The sequence below is a fragment of the Kogia breviceps genome, chromosome 11 (genome assembly GCF_026419965.1).
Source record: "Kogia breviceps isolate mKogBre1 chromosome 11, mKogBre1 haplotype 1, whole genome shotgun sequence".
NCBI lineage: Eukaryota > Metazoa > Chordata > Mammalia > Artiodactyla > Physeteridae > Kogia > Kogia breviceps.
In genome coordinates, this window is record NC_081320.1 from 49,536,237 (window position 1) to 49,553,299 (window position 17,063).

Genomic DNA, 17,063 nt, shown 5'->3' on the forward strand with positions numbered 1-17,063 from the left:
AGACAGACATCTGACACTAGCAGGCCTATGCTTTCTGAGGCCCATGGGGAGGCCTGCCTCTCTACGGGGCCACAACCTCAGACCTGGGGCAGGAACAGCCCAAGCAGCTTCTCTGAGCTCTGGCAAATGTTGACATCCTGGGAAACCAGGTGGTGCTCGAAATCAAATACCTCTTTGTAACTCAGACCCTTGATTTCTTTCCCTGTGGCTGGTGAGGCCTGGGAAAAATGCTCTCCTTGGAAGTAAAGTCCAGAGATAAACAACGGAGAAGCTCACCAACCGGCTGGAGAAGTTCCACTTCCTCTGCAGCGAGTGGGTTTTGGAATAATAATGCTCTGCTTCATAAGCTACATTCCAGTTTCAAGAGCCCAGTGACTATAACCATTCACCTCCATAGACAATTAGTCTCTCAAAGTTCTTTTCAAGCACCGGAGGCTCTTGTGTCTGCCCCACAGCCTCTCTGGATGAGGCTGTGCCAGAGTGAGGTAGGTCCCAAGATGTGAAAATATAATCAGACCCAATATTCGAGAAACCAGAATGCTAATTTCCTAAAGTGCTTAGTCACTTTTAGCCACTGATTGCCTCCTCTGTGATTGGGCCCAGTGTGAATCTGAGTGAGTCATCTATTGGGATAAGAATATACAGGAGAGACCAGTAGGACTTTTTACCAATCTCAGGTCTACTGGCTAATGAATTTGGCATCTGGGTAGTGTTCCTTGTACTTCATCATTTCATTCATTTATATATATATATGGGAAGCGGGCTTTCACCAGACACCAAATGTGCTGGTGCCTTGATCATGGACTTTCCAACCTCCAAAACAGTGAGAAATAAGTTTCTGTTGCTTATAAGCCACCCAGTCTATGGTATCCTGTTACAGTGGCCTGAGCAGACCAAAACGAAGATATGTAGAGACATATAAAGAAGATATATATAGAAGGAAATGCGTGATGTTCAGAGAAAGAAGGAAAGTTTCTTGAGGAGGTGAGCTATGAACTGATTCTAAATACAAAGCAATGAATTGTTTTAGTTTTAAAAATAACTTTGGAATTTTTTTTAAAATATTTATTTATTTATTTAGGCTGCTCCAGGTCTTAGTTGCTACATGCAGACTTCTTAGTTGCAGCATGTGGACTCCTAGTCATGACATGCATGTGGGATCTAGTTCCCCAACCAGGGATCGAACCCAGGCCCCCTTCCTTGAGAGTGCGGAGTCTTACCCACTGGACCACCAGAGAAGTCCCAACTTTGGAATTTTTAATTATAAAACTAAGTGTTTATATTAGGAAACACAGGTTAGAAAAAAAAAGTTTAAACTCCCAACTACCCCACCACCTAGAAGTAACTGTTGGGCATCACCCTGCAGCCCAGGCCCCATCTTTATCCACTCTTCCCCTCCCTTTCTATCATTCTTGTCTACTTCACACCTACAAAGCATCCTCATTAGATTTCATTTCACAAAATGTTTTCAATGCTGAAGCAAGTTTGAAAACTACTGCTAAACACCAGGGTCAGATAAGCCTCCCTGAGTCCTGATTCCTTTGCATCACTGTCCTTCTGATCAGCCTCCAAAGGCAACCTCCTTAGCTTGGTCATTTGGGGCCTCTGCTTCTGGCCACCGTCTATCTTTGCACCCTGGGCGCAGCAGCTCTGCTATTCAAATATTTGCATTCATTTGCAAACATTTTCATTCAAAACCTGAGTTTGGGGCTTCCCTGGTGGTGCAGTGGTTGGAAGTCTGCCTGCTGATGCAGGGGACACGGGTTCATGCCCCGGTCTGGGAGGATCCCACATGCTGTGGAGCGGCTAGGCCTGTGAGCCATGGCCGCTGAGCCTGCGCGTCCAGAGCCTGTGTTCCACAACGGGAGAGGCCACAGCGGTGAGAGGCGCACGTACCACAAACAAACAAACAAACAAAACCCTGAGTTTGTCTAGCTTTATTGGCCTATTCATCACAGCAATAGCAGCTTCCTCCATTGCCCCACCTGAGTGCTGCGAGATCTCTAAGGCCTCTCAGAGTCACACCCGGAAATTTCACCCCATGCATTGTTTGACATGTACTCACAACATGCCACAAACACATGGCCCCTGCCATGTTCTTCCTTTCCCGTCCCAGCCACCCTTATGCCCCACGTTTATGCTTTTGTCCAAGGCCACCACTCCTGTATGTACCCTCCACAAATACTGTAATGTCTTTTCTCTCGATGAGCCCAAGACTCAACCCTCAAGGTGCCAGCACTGTGTCCCCTGGAGTCCTTAAGGCACAGGTGGTAGGCCAGCTTGCACCCCCTGGGCTCCAGGGGACACTACTCACAGCTCTGTGACTCAGATCCTTCCTGATAGCAGCTCCTTGGTCATCTGCGCTCTTTCAACAGGCTCATACCAGAGTCCTTCCCAGCCTCCTGTCCCTGACCCCCCACAGGGCATCCTTGACAGTTTACTCATGCAAGTGAACATCCCAGAGCTGTGTGTCTGGCTGTACTTGGATGTACTCAGAGGTACTTGGATATATTCTTGTCTTGCTGGTAGAAAGAGTTTAGATTCAAACCAGGAATCCCACTACATTCCCTTTAAGACGCTCAGACTTAGCACCAACCTTTATCAAATCTTCTCTGACTGTCTCAGGCTAAATAAACTTTTAAGCCTCTGTAGCAATCATGGTTGTACAGCTAATTTGATAATTAATCATGTTTTTGCTTGTGACAACTCTTTTGTTCTTTCCTCAAATTGGTGTTAAAATTTTTATTGTACTAGAAAAAATACATTTTAAAGGAATATCTTTCTGATTCTGAGGATGTTGAGCAAAGATAGTCCCCTTCTCTATCAGTCATTAAGAACATAGGCATAGCTTGAATAATTAAAAAGCATCAACATTTTATGTTTATGTCTTGCTCCATCATTGATGTAAGGACCATGGTTTTGACTGCTTTCCATTTGTAACCATGCCTGGTATTCAGTGGGCACTCATATACCAGGTGGTTCTTTCATTTTAGAGAGGTTTAAGGTTATTATTTGTACCTTAAGATAGCAGAGGATAAAAGACAAGACAAAGTAAAAGAGGACAGAAGCAGTTATACAAAACAAAAAATTCCAGAAAGAGTAACCGTGGAAGAAAGCTTACTTTAGCATTTTGGTGGTAGGATAAAAGATTCCTGAGGTGATCTCCCTTCTTGTAGGTATTGCTTTAAATGCACATATTGAGTATCTCATTCACCCATCCCACAAATACATATTAAGCACCTACTGTGTATCAAACAGACAACACTCCTGCCCTCCAGAAACTTCCAGTCTAATAGAGAGAGGCAGAGACTAAACCAGATCCTTTCAGACTGTGGTAAGTACAATGAAGGAAATAAATAGAATGGGGAGTAAGGATGCAGCTCCTTTAGATTAAATGGTCAAGGAAGCTTTTCTGAGGAGGTGATACTTAGGCTGAAACAGATGGTTGACAAGGCACCAACTACAGGCAGAGCCAGGAAAAGAATGTTCCCAGGGCTACTACATGCAGTCCCACAGGTTGTATGCTGCCCATGCACTCCGTTTACATGGACAACAGTGGCACCCCTGAGAGTTGTGCAGCGCAGCAGCTCACAGTGTTTCAGGCACATGTAAGTAAGTTCACTTGTATAGTTCATTTCCTTTGCTCAGGTTGACTTGCACATCTACTGACATGCACTTAGTCCATCTGGACACAATGGCAATCAAATTAACCATGTGGTGGTTCAGACAAGGCAAGAAAATGACCCTCAGCAAATTGCAGGCTGGACTCTATTGACCGGCTTATGACTATATGTTCTCCACTTCTGGAGACATGGGAGATGAGCCTAGAAATTAACACAGTTTAAGTGGGAAAAGCTTGAGGTCATTTGGGGAACCAATCCATTGTCTACTCCTATAGTCATAATGCCAGGAAAAGGAAAGATGAGTAATTGCTATCCAAGCCTAAAGCTGATTTTCAGGGTGAGAAATCCTCCCTCTTCAGGAATGATCAAATGTGAGGTTTGGAAAATAGCCTTTATAATTACAGACTATACTATTAAGTGCATGGCAAATTAATCATTTGACTCCATGGCATGGTGGTATCCCATAATGACAGGTTAAAGGATTCCATGCTTAATTTTACAAAAAAAAAAGGGACCATTAGACTTCTAATAAAGTCAATACTGTAGCTCTTTGCTGGCCACAGATCCCCTGTTAAACTGGCCTCAAAAGCAAATGTATAGAGAAACTTTGAAGTTCCGAACTGGTTTAATGGGTTTCACAGAAGGGGTTCAAAGGTAGCTTTCTTGTCAATTTACAGTTAGGCAATGGAGGCTTAAATAGAGCTCATATGCTGACCTCAGTTTGCTCTGGAAATGAGACATCTGGAAACTGACCCCCTGTTCCCTGAATCTCTCAGCTGATTCTACTTCCTCTCTGAACTATGCTCATCAGTGTTTGAATCTTTCCAAATCAGTTCTGAAGAGGAAGTTCCAGTCTCTCCTCCCCTCCACAGGTCTACGTGTAGAACCTGACAGGAGTTCAGGGGGTGGGGAGCTGGCAGGATCAGAGGGCAGGATGGGGCAGAAGTAGTGCTCCTGGGCAGGCACTGAGAATAGAGTCATGCACAACCAGGGGAAGAAAACATGCAGGCCAGCTTTGGCAGGGGGATTATTCAAGGGCTTCCAATTGTGGAAAGCAGGATGGAGGTGTCCATCCACCAGTGCCAGGTGGAGCAGGGTTGTTCTTGAATATCTGATTCAAAATAGATGGAAAGATGGGTCAGGATTCAAGACCTAAACATTGAAGGTTGAAGGACTGTAGGCTCCACATAGCTACCTAGAGCATACTTGCAATCTTTACTTACATATGAGTCGCCTGGAACCTGGCTAAAAATGCAGATTCTGATTCAGTAAGTCTGGGGCTCTGCAGTTCTAACGAGTTCTCAGGTGATGCCAATGCTGCTGGTTTATGCATCACACTTGGAATACAGGGGCTACAGCACAGGGCAGGGTCCCTCCATCATGGGCCCTAGAGGAACCGAGAAGCCTGGAGATTGGGCAATAGCACCACTCTTGCCCAACAAAACTGCTGACAGGACACAGCAGCCCAGAGGCTGAGAGCAGTCCGAGCCCTCTCATTAATTCTAGAGCAGGGGCTGAGCAACTGGCTGCTGGCTGAGGCTCAGAGCAGAAAGAGCCTGATCAATGGACATAAGAAAATTATCAAATTAGAAACAAAGATGGGTTGTATTTGGTGAATCCGAGGGAAAGGCTTAAGAATCTCTGTCCCTTTTTAACACCTCAAATAAAAGATCCTCATCACTCCTACCCACTGTGGTCAGTGCTCTGACTGAGGTCCCTCTGCAGAGTGGAAGTCGTCAAAGTACATTGAACAAATGCTTACCTAGGCAGAGGGTGGGGTGTATGAGCTTTTGCTCTCTCGTACTAACCTTCTAGGAAAATGAAAAGGGAAGATTTCCTCCAGGGCCATTTTCCTGGGCTCTAAATTGGGTGCTTAATGTATGAACTTGTCTATACGATAGCACCCTGTTGTTCAGTTAAACACTAGTTTAGGTGTTGTTGTGAAGGTATTTTGTAGATGCTGTTGACATCTACAATCAGCTGATGTTAAGTAAAGGTCTTGACAGTCTGGGTTCCTCATCCAATCACTTGAAAGGCCTTAAGAGCAAAAGAGGTTTCTCTGAGGTAGAAATTCCACCTGTTAAGTGCAGCTTCAGCTCCTGCCAGGGAGTTTCCAGACAGCCGCTCCACCCTGCAGACCACAGACTTGCCATTCCCCACAATCATGGAAGCTATTTGCTTTAAATAAATCTTTTTCCGTATACATTTGATCCTCATTATTCACAAATTCTCTATTTGTGAAATTTCCTACTTGCTAAAAGTTATTATAACACCAAATTAACACTCACGGTGCTTCCACAGTTATTCCTGGACATGTGTAGAGTGGTGAAAAATTTGTCACCTAATGCAGCTCTTTTTCCAGCTGAGGTCGAACAAGGTGGCTCTCCAACTTCTTGTTCAGCTCTCAGACTGTAAACAAGTGTCCTTTACGTGGTCTATGTAGTGCCATGATTTTCATATTTTTGTGCTTTTTGTTGGCGATTTTGCTGTTTACAGTGGCTTCTAAGCATATTGCTAACGTGCCGTCTAGTGTTCTTAATGCCAGAAGGCTGTGATTTGCCTTGTGAGGAAATATGCTTCATTCAGGCATCAGTTACAGTGCTGTTGGCTGTGAGTTCAATGTTAATGAATCAACAGTGTATATTAAGTAAGGTGTCTTTAAACAGAAATACAGATAAAATGAGGTTATATTTTGATCGATTGAGGAGAATGTGACCAGAGGCTCACAGGAACCCAACCCTGTATTTCCCCTAGGAACAGTGGCTCATTATTTCCTAATTCAGTGTTTGTGGGGACTTTATGGGACATAACTACCATGAATAACGAGAATTGATTCTGTATTTGGCGGGGGGGGGAGGGTGGCATGCATGCAAGCGTCTGCACTATTGGTTCTGTTTCTCTGGAGGCACCTGAACTGATGCAGGTGCAGTACCACCCTTTCCTCCAGGGCTGGCTGTGTACTGCACAGATGATGAGGGCCTTTTGTCCTTTCTGCATTCAGATCTCTGACAATATTCTGCAAAAGGAGGAAACCAGTTCACTATAAACCATGTAGTGAATGTTAACAGTCCCCTTTTAAAAGCAGTTTTTCCCTTACTGGGTCATACTTAGGGACACAAAATATACACAAGCCCTATAATTTGGATGGTATTCCATTTCCCTGATAAAGAAAGAAGTAGGCTAGATTAGGTAATAACTAGAATGCATTTCAGCATTTTTAATGTAATTTGGATGATAAGCCCCAAATACTTTTCCAACATAAACCAATCAAGTCGATTCCAGTTTGAGTGACTTTACCAAAAATAAACTTCTCTATGAATGTATAAAAAGATAATTAGACTGTCTCCAAGGCATTGGGCCTATTCCCAACAATGGAGAGAAGCCAGCATGTCTCAGAGTGACATGCAGGCACCAATTTAACAACCCACTACCTTTCCTCTCCCCATCCCAGTGGTCAGCTGTAGTCTTCTCAGAGGCTGTGGTTATGATTCTCACTTGCCTGGTCCATAGCTGCAGGCTCCATTGCTAATTCTAAATTTGTCATCTTCCATGTTGCACTGTCTGACACAGGAGGAACTGGCAAAGAGGAGTCACGTCTTAGTCAAATCCCACCCCGCTCCTGGAATACCACCCAAGCTTACACCCTCCATGGCGTGGGTCAGCTGTGCCAGCTCTGTGGATATCGTGCACTTTCCCCCACGTGCCCACTGACACCTGAATGAGGCTTGAAAAGGCTTATAAATAATTCTCTTTTTCCTTCAAGAACACGTCACAGCTAAGACTAAGCACCATGCGTCAGCTTCCACTGATCCTGAAAGAAAATACTGTTTGAAAAAAAACTTCTTTCGTGCACAGCTTCAAGAAAATCAGAACACCATTCACTTCTCAGACCACCCATAAGGTAATTCAAGTGGCAAAGAGTGTTCAATGCAAACAGAGGAAGGGGAGAGGGAGCGTAATACAGTCTGAAAAATTTTTTTTTATTCAAAAGTGTTTCCCTTTTAATGTTTAGCAATTTTCATGACATGTGAATAGTATTCTAAGCTGTTAAGTGGTAGAATGGGAGCTGCCTTGTCCTGTGACTTTTTAAAAAAAAATACATTTATTTATTTTTGGCTGTGTTGGGTCTTCATTTCTGTGCGAGGGCTTTCTCTAGTTGTGGCGAGCGGGGGCCACTCTTCATCACAGTGCACGGGCCTCTCCCTATTTCGGCGTCTCTTGTTGCAGAGCACAGGCTCCAGATGCGCAGGCTCAGTAGTTGTGGCTCACGGGCCCAGTTGCTCCGCAGCATGTGGGATCTTCCCAGACCAGGGATCGAACCCATGTCCCCTGCATTGGCAGGTGGATTCTCAACCACTGCGCCACCAGGGAAGCCCCATCCTGTGACTATTGAATTGATACACTAAGTAAGAATGATATACTAAATACAATTAAACTGAGTATCACCCTTCCACCAAATAAAAAATTGTATAAATATATGTAGTAAACAAACTGATTGAGTCAAATTATTTCGACCAGAAAAAAAATGTCTAAATGGCTAAACAGGACTAACTCTTATGAAGTTTGGCTTATAGGGCCCATCTCTCCCTGTGGCTCTTTTTAAAAAATCTTTTCCTGATTTATTATTTTTTTTCAAAAAAGTTTAGTAAAAGGGCATGTCTTTAACATGGTGATGAAGATCTATTTCAGATAAAACCAACATGGAGAAATACCAGAGATGCTTTCATCAATGTAAGGAATAAGATAAAGATATTACAATCATTACTAATAATTATTAGCTAAGAACTTCTATAATAAGCTAAATAAAACATGAGAAATAAATAAGAGGGAAAAGTTTGAAAACATAAAGCTATTAGTTTACAGATGATATAATTGCCTACTATAAAAATTTCAAGATTTTTAGCTGAAAATTATTAGAACTGCAGAGTAAGAAATGTGTTTGGAACATCGTTGCATTGGCTCTTTGTCCCCCAGTTTCCCACCCTTCTGGTCACTTCCCTTCCCCCACACCAGGTGTCAGGTGCTTCTTCCCCTGCTCTCAGCTGGTTGCTCCTTTCAAAAGGATTCAATTAAGTCAGGGGTTGGAAACAACAGCCATGGGGCCAAATGGAGGCCATCTCTCGTTTTTTTTGTAAATGAAATGTTATAGAAACCCGGCCATGCTTATTCCTACCTCAATGGCTGCCTTACAATGACAAGAGTTGAGTAGCTCCAACAGAGACCTGATGGCCCACAAAACTTAAAATATTTACTATTTGATCCTTTACAGAAAAAGTCTGCTGGCCCCTGTATCAAGTCCCTCGCACTAAGGTATTACAGTTTTAATGTTACTTCTCCAGGAGAAGAGATCCATTACTTGGATTTTAATAGGAGGTAACTTCTTAATTTAAAGAGAGTAGTGGCTAGTAGCAGGATTTGAGCCATCGGCAGTGAGATACTCAGGAGATACCTTGGGGTAGGGGCATTTCTTAAGTTCAGTTACTATCTAGTCCACCTGTCCATCAAAACAGTTGTGGGACCACCTACTGAGGATTTTGATAAAGAGCTACAATTGTTTGGAGAAAGACTTGAAAGCAAGGTCGGTCTGAAAGCAGCTTGGGACTGCTGCAGCTGGCGTTCTGGAGAGGAAAACACACAACCCAGGAGATTGTAATTGGTCTCCGCCTGACTCAAATGTTTATTCTTATCATTTAAAGACTAACAAAAACATTTTGAGGTCCAGTTAAAGAGTCAGATTCCTGACTTTGGTTGTCCCCTAATCTTTTGCCTTTTTACTTTTCACAGATACCTAACTTCACAAAAATAAATCTTTTTTATGGCACACTGAAGATTTTCTCTCTGAAGTTCCCATGAGCAGTGTTATTTTTCTATAAAGAAGTCTCCTCCAAGAAAGCAGCAACAGCGAGCTCATGGTGCAGCCTTTCTTCCAGAACAGAGGGGCTCCATTCTCACTGGCATTATTAGACAGACTTCACAAGACTCTGAAGTGGCCACTGTACCAAATGGAAACAGAGCCTCTGGTTTCCCATCTCAAGGTGATGCACGGGAGTGATGGTCACTCCTAACATTCGTTTGTTCAGTATATTACATCCCGAAATGTTCTCCTAAACATTCTCTTGTTTAATCCTCAGGACAATCCTTTGACATGAAAATTGTCATCCCCTTTGTACAGGTAAGGAAATGAAGGATGTGAAGGGTCAAATGACTCACTGTATTTTTATTTTTATTTTTTAACATCTTTATTGGAGTATAATTGTTTTACAATAGTGTGTTAGTTTTTCCTTTACAACAAACTGAATCAGTTATACATATACATATGTTCCCATATCTCTTCCCTCTTGCATCACCCTCTCTCCCACCCTCCCTATCCCACCCCTCTAGGTGGTCACAAAGCACAGAGGTGATCTCCCTGTGCTATGCAAAATGACTCACTTTAGATCGAACAGCTGTTGAAGGTGGATTCAGAAGAAAAAGTCAGGTCTTCAGAGTCCTCTCAGGGTAGGGGTTTATTCTCTGAGCTCATGCTGGAAGAAACCTGGGGCCTCATCAAGAGCAGTGAGACTAGTGCAGTCATTTGTGGAAGTCTTGAAGGTCAAGGTTTGGTCACTCTTCAGGTACAAGAGTGGTAAGTGGCAGCCTAAAGAGGTATAGGCGTCATTCAGATGTGCCTGTGAGCTACCCAAAGTGAGTACCAGGATGTCATCCCACATGGCTCCTGGACCCTCCTGGGATAATGCTCATATATCACTAGAACTTCAGCGGGGATTTGTGCAAACTAGAAAATGGCAGGCCAATTACACAATGGTGTTCCTTCCTTCAGCTGACTCAGCCCTGGGCCACGGTTCAGCTCAGCAAGCTGAGTGGGCTAGATCCAGCCCCTGCTCGAGTCCTTCACCCAGAAAAGGCATCACTGTCCGGGCACAGCTGATACAACCATCCTGGGCCCACCCAGTTCAGAGAGCTCCCTTCACCAAGAGGGGATGCTTCTCAAAAGAAAGTTAAGAAGAACTGAATCCATACGGGACCATAAACACTGCACAGTTTACCAAGAAGGTGCCAGTTACAGTCTAAGCTTAGTACGGTTTAGGTAGTGATGACAGTCTTTCTGAGCTGGCGAACTAGAACTGGTCACAGTCCAGCTCATCTCCCTTACCTGGTCCTCCCTCTTAGCTAAGCCCCTCTCTGTATCCCACTCAAGCCCATTTCTCCCATTAATTTAAGTGCTGCCTCACTGAATGGAAACTTCCTTGAACTGGAGGGAACACACAGCTAGCAGAAGGGTATAATTATTCTTTGTGAGTGGATGGGTGGCCACCCCCTTCAGCATGTCTCTGTCACACCAAGACAGGCAACCCTGCTGGGCTAGGACATCTCCTCCAAGACTACACATTTCCAAGACACCAGCTGCCATCAGAACATCCTGGGTCTCTTCCCGTTCCTCCTCTAAATGTTCTTGGGAGCCCATATCATCCTGTAGGCCACTGGGCAAAGTCCAGCTGAGCTCATTAATCATATGCAGTCACCTTTCCTTGCTCAGAGATCAAAGGCAGCAAGAGCTCACAATCCTCTATTGAATTGTGTTTTCATAGGATTTGAAGGAAGAATGGATCCAAGAGCAAAAAGGCAGCTCCACCTAAACCTGGGAAGGACCAGTAAGCAACTCAGGGTGCTGCTACTAAGAAAGCAGGAGGAGAGTGAGCTGGGAGCTACTATTCTTCATGTAAATATGAATCCTCAGACTAAAAGTTTCAATTTACACTGAACACATTCAATTTTTTAAAATTAATTTTTATTGGAGTATAGTTGCTTTGCAATGTTTTGCTAGTTTCTTGCTGTACAGCAAAGTCAGTCAGTCATATATATACATATATCCACTCTTTTTTCGATTTCCTTCCCATGTAGGTCACCACAGAGCATTGAATAGAGTTCCCTGTGCTATACAGTAGGTTCTCATTAGTTATCTGTTTTATACATAACTGTGTATATATGTCAGTCCCAATCTCCCAGTTCATCCCACCCCCGCTTCCTTGCCTTGGTAACCACACGTTTGTTCTCTACATCTGTGACTGTATTTCTGTTTTGCAAATAAGTTCATCTCTACCATTTTTCTAGATTCCACATATAAGCGATATTATATGATATTTGTTTTCCTCTTTCTGGCTTACTTCACTCTGTATGACAGACTCTAGGTCCATCCACATCTCTGCAAATGGCACAGTTCCATTCCTTTTCATGGCTGAGTAATATTCCATTGTGTATAAGTATGTACCACATGAACACATTAAATTTAAAGGTGCCTTGTCTTGCACTTACACAATGTGCGAAAAAGGGCGCTGAAATCATTTCCAATCTTGTTCTGATAACTACTACCACCATGGTCCACATAAAAATGGTTGAGCAAGTGAGTATGTTTCAACAACTTGCCATCACCTTTTCTTTTTTATTTTCCCACCACCACCAACCGCCCCCCCCACTTTCTCCCCTTGGTGTCCATACATTTGTTCTCTACACCTGTGTCTCTATTTCTGCCTTGCAAACCGGTTCATCTGTACCATTTTTCTAGATTCCACATATATGTGTTAATATATGATATTTGTTTTTCTCTTTCTAAGTCACTTCACTCTGTATGTTAGTCTCTAGGTCCATCCACATCTCTACAAATTTCGTTCCTTTTTACGGCTGAGTAATATTCTATTGTATATACATACCACATCTTCTTTATCCATTTGTCTGTCAATGGGCATTTAGGTTGCTTCCATGACCTGGCTATTATAAATAGTGCTGCAGTGAACATTGGGGTGGATGTGTCTGTTTGAATTATGGTTTTCTCTGGGTATATGCCCAGTAGTGGGATTGCTGGATATAAGGTAATTCTATTTTTAGTTTTTTAAGGAACCTCCATACTGTTCTCCATAGTGGCTGTATCAATTTACATTCCCACCAACAGTGCAAGGAGGTACCCTTTTCTCCACACCCTCTCCAGCATTTCTTGTTTGTAGATTTTCTGTTGATGCCCATTCTAACTGGTGTGAGGTGATACCTCATTGTAGTTTTGATTTGCATTTCTCTAATAATTAGTGATGTTGAGCAGCTTTTCATGTGCCTCTTGGCCATCTGTATGTCTTTGTTGGAGAGATGTCTATTTAGGTCTTCTGCCCATTTTTTGATTGGGTTGTTTGTTTTTTTAATATTGAGCTTCATGAGCTGTTTATATGTTTTAGAGATTAATCCTTTGTCCGTTGATTCATTTGCAAATACTTTCTCCCATTCTGAGGGTTTTCTTTTTGTCTTGTTTATAGTTTCCTTTGCTGTGCAAAAGCTTTTAAGTTTCATTAGGTCCCATTTGTTTATTTTTGTTTTTATTTCCATTATTCTAGGAGGTGGGTCAAAAAAGATCTTGCTATGATTTATGTCAAAGAGCGTTCTTCCTATATTTTCCTCTAAGAGTTTTATAGTGTCCAGTATTACATTTAGGTCTCTAATTCATTTTGAGTTTATTTAATTTAATTAATTTATTTATTTATTTATTTTTTGTGGTATGCGGGCCTCTCACTGCTGTGGCCTCTCCCATTGTGGAGCACAGGCTCCGGAAGCGCAGGCCCAGTGACCATGGCTCACGGTCCCACCCTCTCCGCGGCACGTGGGATCCTCCCGGACCGGGGCATGAACCTGACACCCCTGCATCAGCAGGTGGACTCCCAACCACTGCACCACCAGGGAAGCCCTTGAGTTTATTTTTGTGTATGGTGTTAGGGAGTGTTCTAATTTCATTTTTTTACATGTAGCTGTCCAGTTTTCCCAGCACCACTTATTGAAGAGGCTGTCTTTTCTCCATTTGCTACCCTTGCCTCCTTTGTCATAGATTAGTTGACCATAAGTGCGTGGTTTATCTCTGGGCTTTCTATCCTGTTCCATTGATCTATATTTCTGTTTTTGTGTCAGTACCATATTGTCTTGATTACTGTAGCTTTGTAGTATAGTCTGGAGTCAGGGAGTCTGATTCCTCCAGCTGTGTTTTTTACCCTCAAGATTGCGTTGGCTATTCGGAGTCTTTTGTGTTTCCTCACAAATTTTAAGATTTTTTTGTTCTAGTTCTGTAAAAAATGCCACTGGTTGTTTGATAGGGATTGCATTGAATCTGTAGATTGCATTGGGTAGTATAGTCATTTTCACAGTATTGATTCTTCCAATTCAAGAACATGGTATATCTTTCCATCTGTTGGTATCATCTTTAATTTCTTTCAACAGTGTCTTATAGTTTTCTGCATACAGGTCTTTTGTCTCCCTAGGTAGGTTTATTCCTAGGTTTTTTATTCTTTTTGTTGCAGTGGTAAATGGTAGTGTTTCCTTAATTTCTCTTTCTGGTCTTTCGTTGTTAGTGTATAGGAATGAAAGTTTTCTGTGCATTATTTTTGTATCCTGCAACTTTACCAAATTCAATGATTAGCTCTAGTAGTTTTCTGGTGGCATCTTTAGGATTCTCTATGTCTAATATCATGTCATCTGCAAATAGTGACAGTTTTACTTCTTCTTTTCCAATTTGTATTCCTTTTATTTCTTTTTCTTCTCTGATTGCCATGGTTAGGACTTTCAAAGCTATGTTGAATAATAGTGACAAGAGTGGACATCCTTGTCTTGTTCCTGCTCTTAGAGGAAACGGTTTCAGTTTTTCACCATTGAGAATGATGTTTGCTGTGGGTTTATCATATATGGCCTGAATTATGTTGAGGTAGGTTCCTCTATGCCCACTTTTTGGAGAGTTTTTATCATAAATGGGTGTTGAATTTTGTCAAAAGCTTTTTGTGCATCTATTGAGATGATCATATGGTTTTTATTCTTCGGTTTGTTAATATGGTGTATCACTTTGATTGATTTGTGTATACTGAAGAATCCTTGCATCCCTGGGATAAATCCCACTTGATCATGGAGTATGATCCTTTTAATATGTTGTTGGACTCTGTTTGCTAGTATTTTGTTGAGGATCTTTGCATCTATCTTCATCAGTGATATTAGTCTGTAATTTGCTTTTTTTGTAGTATCTTTCTCTGGTTTTGGTATCAGGGTGATGGTGGCCTCATAGAATGAGTTTGGGAGTGTTCCTTCCTCTGCAATTTTTTGGAAGAGTTTGAGAAGGATGGGTGTTAGCTCTTCTCTAAATGTTTGATAGAATTCACCAGTGCAGCCATCTGGTCCTGGACTCTAGTTTGTTGGAAGATTTTTAATCACTTTTTCAATTTCATTACTTGTGATTGGTCTGTTCATATTTTCTGTGTCTTCCTGGTTCAGTCTTGGAAGGTTATACCTTTCTAAGAATTGGTCCATTTCTTCCAGGTTGTCCATTTTATTGGCATAGAGTTGCTTGTAGTAGTCTCTTAGGATGCTTTGTATTTCTGTGGTGTCCGTTGTAACTTCTCCTGTTTCATTTCTAATTTTATCGATTTGAGTCCTCTCCCTCTCTTTCTTGATGAATCTGGCTAAAGGTTTATCAATGTTATTGATCTTCTCAAAGAACCAGCTTTTAGTTTTATTGATCTTTGCTATTGTTTTCTATTTCATTTAGTTCTGCTCTGATCTTTATTATTTCTTTCCTTCTACTAACTTTGGGTTCTGTTTGTTCCCCTTTCTCTGGTTCCTTTAGGTGTAAGGTTAGATTGTTTATTTGAGATTTTTCTTGTTTATTGAGGTAGGTTTATATAGCTATAAACTTCCCTCTTAGAACTGCTTTTGCTTCATCCCATAGGTTTTGGATCATCGTGTTTTCATTGTCATTTGTTTCTAGGTATTTTTTGGTTTCCTCTTTGATTTCTTCAGTGATCTCTTGGTTATTTAGTATACGTATTGTTTAGCCTCCATGTGTTTGTGTTTTTTACGTTTTTTCCCCCCTGTACTTTATTTCTAATCTCATAGTGTTTTGGTCAGAAAAGATGCTTGATATGATTTCAATTTTCTTCAATTTACCGAGCCTTGATCTGTGACCCAAAATGTGATCTATCCTGGAGAATATTCTGTGTGCACTTAAGAAGAAAGTGTAATCTTCTATTTTTGGATGGAATGTCCTGTAAATATCAGTTAAATCTATCTGGTCTATTGTGTCATTTAAAGCTGTGTTTCCTTATTAAATTTCTGCCTGGATGATGTGTTGTTCATTGGTGTAAGTGAGGTGTTAAAGTCCCCCAGTATTATTGTGGTATTGTAGATTTCCTCTTTTATAGCTGTTAGCAGTTGCCTTATGTATTGAAGTGCTCCTGTGTTGGGTGCATATATATTTATAATTGTTATATCTTCTTGGATTGATCCCTTGATCATTATGTAGTGTCTTTCCTTGTCTCTTGTAACATTCTTAATTTTAAAGTCTATTTTATCTGATATGAGTATTGCTACTCCAGCTTTCTTTTGATTTCCATTTGCATGGAATATCTTTTTCCATCCCCTCACTTTCAGTCTGTATGTGTCCCTAGGTCTGAAGTGGGTCTCTTGTAGACAGCATATATATAGGTCTTGTTTTTGTATCCATTCAGCAAGCCTTTGTCTTTTGGTGGGGGCATTTAATCCATCCACATTTAAGGTGATTATTGATATATATGTTCCTATTACCATTTTCTTAATTGTAGTATAATTGCTTTACAATGGTGTGTTAGTTTCTGCTTTATAACAAAGTGAATCAGTTATACCTATACATATGTTCCCATATCTCTTTCCTGCTGTGTCTCCATCCCTCCCACCCTCCCTATCCCACCCCTCTACGTGGTCACAAAGCACCGAGCTGATCTCCCTGTGCTATGCAGCTGCTTCCCACTAGCTATCTATTCTACGTTTGGTAGTGTATATATGTCCATGCCACTCTCACTTTGTCACAGCTTACCCTTCCCCCTCCCCATATCCTCAAGTCCATGCTCTAGTAGGTCTGGTCCTTTTCTTCTCTTGTGTTTCCCACTTAGAGAAGTTCCTTTTACATTTGTTGTAGAGCTGGTTTGGTGGTGCTGAATTCTTTTAGCTTTTGCTTGTCTCTAAAGCTTTTGATTTCTCTGTCAAATCTGAATGAGATCCTTGCCGGGTAGAGTAATCTTGGTTGTAGGTTCTTCCCTTTCATTACTTTAACGATATCGTGCCACTCCCTTCTGGTTTGTAGAGTTTCTGATGAGAAATCAGCTGTTATCCTTAGGGAGTTCTCTTGTATGTTATTTGTCATTTTTGCCTTGTTGCTTTTAATAATATTTCTTTGTCTTTAATTTTTGTCAGTTTGATTACTATGTGTCTTGGCGTGTTTCTCCTTGGGTTTATCCTGTATGGGACTCTGCACTTCCTGGACTTGGGTGGCTATTTCCTTTCCCATGTTAAGGAAATTTTTTACTATAATCTCTTCAAATATTCTCTCGGGTCCTTTCTCTCTCTCTTCTCCTTCTGGGACCCCTATAGTGTGAATGTTGGTGTGTTTAATGT

The 17,063-nt window shown here is 41.7% G+C and overlaps 1 protein-coding gene across 1 annotated transcript in view; it reads left to right on the forward strand.

Moving 5' to 3' along the window:
* PELI1 (pellino E3 ubiquitin protein ligase 1) overlaps positions 1-17,063 on the forward strand; it is a 325,875-nt gene that overhangs the window by 152,913 nt on the left and 155,899 nt on the right. Inside the window, exons 6-8 of the mRNA XM_067007513.1 lie at positions 7,387-7,524; positions 9,408-9,658; positions 9,755-9,795. The gene's annotated coding sequence lies outside the window, so the exon portion shown is untranslated. The remainder of the gene's footprint in view (positions 1-7,386; positions 7,525-9,407; positions 9,659-9,754; positions 9,796-17,063) is intronic.